We start from the raw sequence: 6,000 nt of genomic DNA on the forward strand, positions 1-6,000 counted from the left end.
CCTGTGCTTAGGGTTTGTTTTGTGTTTTGTGTTTTTGTTTTGTTTTGTTTTGTTTTGTTTTGTTTTATTTTTTTTTTCTGTGAATGACTGTAAGAAACTTATGTACAAGTTTGTGAATAAATAAAATTTTGAGTCTTGTTTTCATGCTACTGCTTTTGTTTGCGCATCTGAAATGAATGAGAATGGCAACCTGTATAAGGCTTATGTATAAATTATTGTGAAGTGTAAAATGTAAGGAAAACTCAGTGTAAAGTGAAGTTTAACTTGTAAGAAAAATTCAATGCAGAGTGAATGTGAGAAAAACTCAATGTAGAATGAATTTTAACTTGTAAGAAAAGTTTAATGCAGAGTGAATGTGAGAAAAACTCAATGGAGAGTGAACTTTAACTTGTAAGAAAAATTCAATGCAGCGCGAGTGTGAGAAAAACTCAATGCAGAGTGAATTTTAACTTGTAAGAAAAATTCAATGCAGAGTGAGTGTGAGAAAAACTCAATGCATAGTGAATTTTAACTTGTAAGAAAAATTCAATACAGAGTGAATGTGAGAAAATATGGCCACTATGCTTATGATCATGAAGTTGCAATGGTGGCTTCGGCCTAGCTGGGGCTTGAAGTAACTTAGTCTGGCGGGGCTCTGCATGCTCAGTCTGGCTGAGGCTTCTTGTGCTCAGTCTGGCTGAGGCTTTTTGTGCTCAGTCTAGTTGAGGCTTTAAGTGACTCGGTCTGGGCGAGCTCTACATGCTTTAAGTGACTCGGTCTGGCCGAGCTCTTCATGCTCAGTCTGGCTAAGGCTTTTTGTGCTCAGTCTGGATGAGGCTTTAAGTGACTCGGTCTAGCCGAGCTCTTCATGCTCAGTCTGGTTGAGGCTTTAAGTGACTCGGTTTGGCCAAGCTCTTCATGCTCAGTCTGGCTGAGGCTTTTTGTACTCAGTCTGGCTGAGACTTTAAGTGACTCGGTCTGGCCGAGCTCTTCATGCTCAGTCTGGCTGAGGCTTTAAGTGACTCGGTATGGCCGAGCTCTTCATGTTCAGTCTGGCCGAGGCTTTTCGTGCTCAGTCTGGCTGAGGCTGCAATCAAAGCGTTATTGGAATACCACAGATAATTGAGATATAAGCTTGCTGTTATACAATGTGTAGCCCATAGGGTCACAAATTTACACTATATGAGGAGAAAATGAGAACATAGATTGTCAAAAAGAACATACAACATTTTGGACGATACAAAAATACAACTTTTATTGAAAATAACGCTTCAAATGTTCAGCGTTCCAAGGGTGGGGGAGGTGTCGACCTTCCATGTCCTGAAGTCGGTAAGTGCCCGGTCATGGTCTGGCTTTCACAACGTAAGGTCCCTCCCATTTGGCTGCTAGTTTGCCTTCAGTCAGATTTTTGGTGGCAAGAGTTACTTCTCGCAAAACAAGGTCCCCCACGGCGAACTCCCTCGGTCGGACTCTGCGGTTGTAATGTGTTCTCATTTTCTGTTAGTATGAGGCCCGTCTGACTGCGGTTGTTTCACAGAGCTCTTCAATCAGGTCTAGGTCTGCCCGACGCAGCTCTTCATTCAGTTCTGGATTTGGATGTAGAACCCTTGGGGTAGGAAGACCGATCTCCACTGGGATGACTGCCTCTGTGTTGTATGTTAAGTGAAAAGAGGTCTCCCCAGTGGGAGTTCGAGCGGTAGTGCGGTAAGCCCAAAGTACATTTGGCAACTCCTCAGCCCAGAGTCCCTTAGCAGCTTCTAGCTTAGTTTTGATAATCTTGAGAAGAGAACGGTTGGTGACCTCAACTTGGCCATTGGCTTAGGGATGGCTTGGGGAAGAGAAATATGGCTGGATTTGGAGCTCTGCATAGAATTTCCTGAATTTGGCATTGCCAAATTGTTTGCCGTTGTCGGAGACGATGGCTTGAGGGATGCCAAATTTGCAGACGATCGACTGCCAGATGAATCTGGTTGTGTTCCGCTCGGTAATGGTGGCAAGGGGTTCTGCTTCAACCCATTTGGTGAAGTAATCGATGGCGACAATGGCGAATTTGGTTTGGTCTCGTCCAGTGGGTAGTGGGCCAACCAGGTCGATCCGCCATTTGGCTAAGGGGTAGGGACTGCAGAGGGTAATCAATTCTGTGGGAGGGGCGTGGGGGATGTTGGAAAAACATTGGCACTTGTCACATTTGAGCACAAAATCTGTCGCGTCTTGATTGAGAGTAGGCCAGAAATAACCAGTGCGAAGTATTTTGTGGGCTAGGGACCTGCCGACCGAATGATTGCCACATATACCCTCATGGACCTCTCTCATTACGTAGGTCGCTTAAGCAGGATTGAGGCATCTCAGGTATGGGCGTGAGAAGCTCTTTTTGTACAAGAGTCCGCTGACAAGAGTGTAATTAGCCGACCGGGCCTTGATTTTGGTGGCCTGCTGTTTGTCGTTTGGAAGTCCCCTTGTTGTTAGATACAGGAAGATGTCTGCAGCCCAAGGGATGGGTTCATTTTGGAGGAACTGGACTTCTTGCTGGTTGGGGGAAATGGCAGGGTGGGCTAGGTAGTCGAGGCGGACACCATGGCTGAGGTCGGACCGGTCTGCAGAAGCTAACTGAGCCATCTCGTCCACCTTAGAGTTTTCCGCCTGAGGGATGTTCTTGATATGGAAGGTATTGAAGAGGCGAACAAGGGGGAGTGCTATATCCCTGTAAGCCCGCATTGTGTCCTCCTTGGCATCGAATTCCTCCGTAATTTGTCCGACAATGAGCTGGGAGTCGCTGAACACCCGGATGTGGCTGACACCAATATCCCGGGCTAGGCAGAGACCTACGATCAATGCCTCATATTCGGCCTCATTGTTACTGGCCTCGAACAAGAAACGGAGAGCACATTTGAAATAACCACCCTCAGGGGCGGTAAGGATGAGACCAGCCCCACTGCCTTCCTTGCGGGATGATCCGTCGACGTTGAGAGTCCAAGAGTGAGGGTCTTCTGGGTTTGTAAGAGTTGGTGGGGGTGGAGGGGCCGTGGTTGGGGTAGGATTAGTGAATTCTAGGATGAAATCGGTGACAGCCTACCCCTTAATCGTTGTTCGAGGCCGGTAGGAGATGTCAAACTGGCTGGGTTCCACTGACCACTGCATGAGTCTGCCAGAGAGTTCTGGTTGCTGTATTACATTCTTCAAGGGTTGGTCGGTGAGGACCACTATGGAACGGGCTTGGAAGTAAGGACGGAGTTGTCTGGAGGCGGTGACCAAGGCCAAGGACAATTTTTCTAACAGTGGGTAATTCTGCTCCGCTTCCCTGAGAGCCCGACTGATGTAGTAGACCGGCTATTGGACAGAGCCATCTTCCCTGATAAGAGCGGCACTGACTGCGGTGCTTGACACAGCTAAATAGAGGAAGAGGGGTTCGCCCGTGATTGCCTGTGAAATGAGGGGGGTTGGCTATGCACTGTTTCAACTGCTGAAAAGCCTCTTCGGATTCGGTCGTCCATTCAAAAGTTTGCCGAAGAACTTTGAAGAAGGGGAGGCACTTATCCGTTGCGCGGGAAATGAAGCGGTTGAGGGCGGCAACTCGGCCAGTGAGTCTTTGAACCTCCTTAACCTTTCGGGGTGACTGCATTTCAACCAAGGCCTTGATCTTTTCAGGGTTGGCTTCAATACCCCGCTGATTGACCATGAAACCCAAAAACTTCCCAGATTCTACGCCGAAGGCGCACTTCTCCGGGTTGAGCTTCATTTGGTACTTTTGTAGGGTGGCGAAGGTCTCTCGTAGGTCGGTCAGATGATCAGCGGAGAGTTTGCTCTTGACTAGCATGTCGTCGACATATACTTCCATATTCCGACCTATCTGATGATGGAAGACAACATTGACCAAACGTTGGTAGGTGGCCCCAGCATTTTTCAGTCCAAACGGCATCACACGGTAATGGTGGGTACCTCGGTCGGTAATAAAGGAGGTGTGTTCATGATCAGATGGGTGCATCAGAATTTGGTTGTACCCAGAGAAGGCATCCATGAAGCTGAGCATTTGATGACCGGCCGCGGCGTCAACTAGCAGATCTATGCGGGGGAGAGAGGATAGCTGTCTTTGGGGCAAGCTTGGTTGAGGTCAGAGTAGTCGACACAGAGTCGCTATTTACCGTTGTTCTTACGGACCAGGACGACGTTTGACAACCATCTAGGGTAGTCCATGTTTTTGATGAATTGTGCCTCAAGGAGCTTGTAGACCTCTACAGCAATGAGAGTGTTGCGCTCTGGATGAAAAATGCGCTGCTTCTGGCAGTAAGTTGGAAATGGGGTTCAATGCTGTGGCGATGGGTTATGAATGAGGGGTCAATACCTGGCATGTCTGAGTGGGTCCAGGAAAATACATCGTTGTGCTCGATCAGGAGGGCAGTAAGGTCAGCCTTTGCTTGGGGGGATAGTTGCCTGCCGATTTTGACAGTTTTCGTCGAGTTGGCAGGGTCGATGGGAACCTCAATGAGCTCCTCCACAGGCTCTCCTTTGACTAGCTCGTCCTCATCTCGGACGTCAAGTCCTTCAATGATCATGGTCTCCTTAAGCTTAACTTCTTTAAGTGAGGCAACATAGCATTCTCTGGCCACAGCCTGTTCTCCCCTGACTGTGCCGACCCCAAGGTCGGTGGGGAACTTGACGGCGAGATGGAAGGTGGAGGTGATGGCTTGAAAGGCGTTTAGGGCGGTTTGGCCAAGGATGATGTTGTAAGCAGAGGGCCAGTTGACAACAAGGAAGGTGAGCAACTTGGTGGTCTGCCGCGGGTACTCGCCAATGGTGATGGGGAGATCGATGGAGCCGATCGAGGTCACCCGGTCACCAGTGAAACCGACCAAAGGGGTTTGGAGAGGGGAGAGACTTTCTTCTCCGATCTTGAGCTGACGGAAGCAGTTGAGGAAGATGATGTCTGAAGAGCTGCCGTTGTCTATGAGAACCCGTCTGACCTTATAGTTGGAGAGGAGGGCTGAAATGATGAGGGGGTCGTCGTGGGGGTAACGAATGCCTGTGCAGTCGACGTCCGTAAAGGTGATAGGCTCGGTCCACTGCCTGGGCTGTTTGGGGGGTTGATCCAACATGGCAATTTCTTTATCTGAGCCTTGCCTTATTTTTCTGAGTTCTGCCCACTAAGCTGAGCGAGATGGTCTGCCACAAACAAGTCCGTCGGAAATAACTCTGATTTTTTCAACAGGTGGGACGGGGTTACCCTGTGCCTGAGGTTGCTGTGGAGGGCGATCATGGCCTTAGTTAGGTTAGGCTGGTTGCCGGGGAGGGGTGCGCTGGCAATTGTTTCTGTTAGGCTCAGTCCTTTGCCTCTGCTGAGGGCGGGTGTCCGTGAACTGGCTAAGTCGTCCCTAACGTATTAAGGTCTCGACCTGATCCTTGAGGTTAACACACTCGTCGGTGTTATGGCCGTGGTCCTGGTGAAAACGATAATATTTGGACTGGTCTTTCCGGTTGGAAGGGGTTCGCGATGGTTGGGGCCATTTTAGGGGATAGTCCCACTGGATCTGATTGAGGACTTGTTCCATGGGGGAGTTTAGGGGGTTGTACCGCTCGAACCGACCGGGCGGTCGGGCTTGGGCCGACCGCTCAGTTCTGGGGGGCCGGTTAGTGTACTGAGACGTTTGGTTAGTGTATTGGGTATTTCTGGTGTCTAGATCTTTCCTCTTTTCTCTGGGGGTCGGGTTTTTGGTTATAGGATCTTGCCGGGCAGTTAGGGAATCTTCAACATTCATTTATTTTTGGGCTTTGGAGAGTAGGGCTGCCATGGAGGTGGGGGGGTTTTTAGAGAGGGAGAAGAGGAAGTCGGACGACCGTAGTCCGGCCATGAAAGCTGCAAGGATGACCTTATCATCGTTTTTCGCCACTTGCAAGGCTTCGGTGTTGAAGCGGGTAACGAAACTGCGCAGGGACTCCTCCTCGGTCTGGCGAATATTGAGGAGTTGGGTTGCCGGATGGCGTTGGCGCTGGGCTCCAATAAAATAACTGAGGAAGGAGTCACTGAGA

Source organism: Camellia sinensis, chromosome 6 (assembly GCF_055761805.1).
Source record: "Camellia sinensis isolate YWXY chromosome 6, ASM5576180v1, whole genome shotgun sequence".
NCBI lineage: Eukaryota > Viridiplantae > Streptophyta > Magnoliopsida > Ericales > Theaceae > Camellia > Camellia sinensis.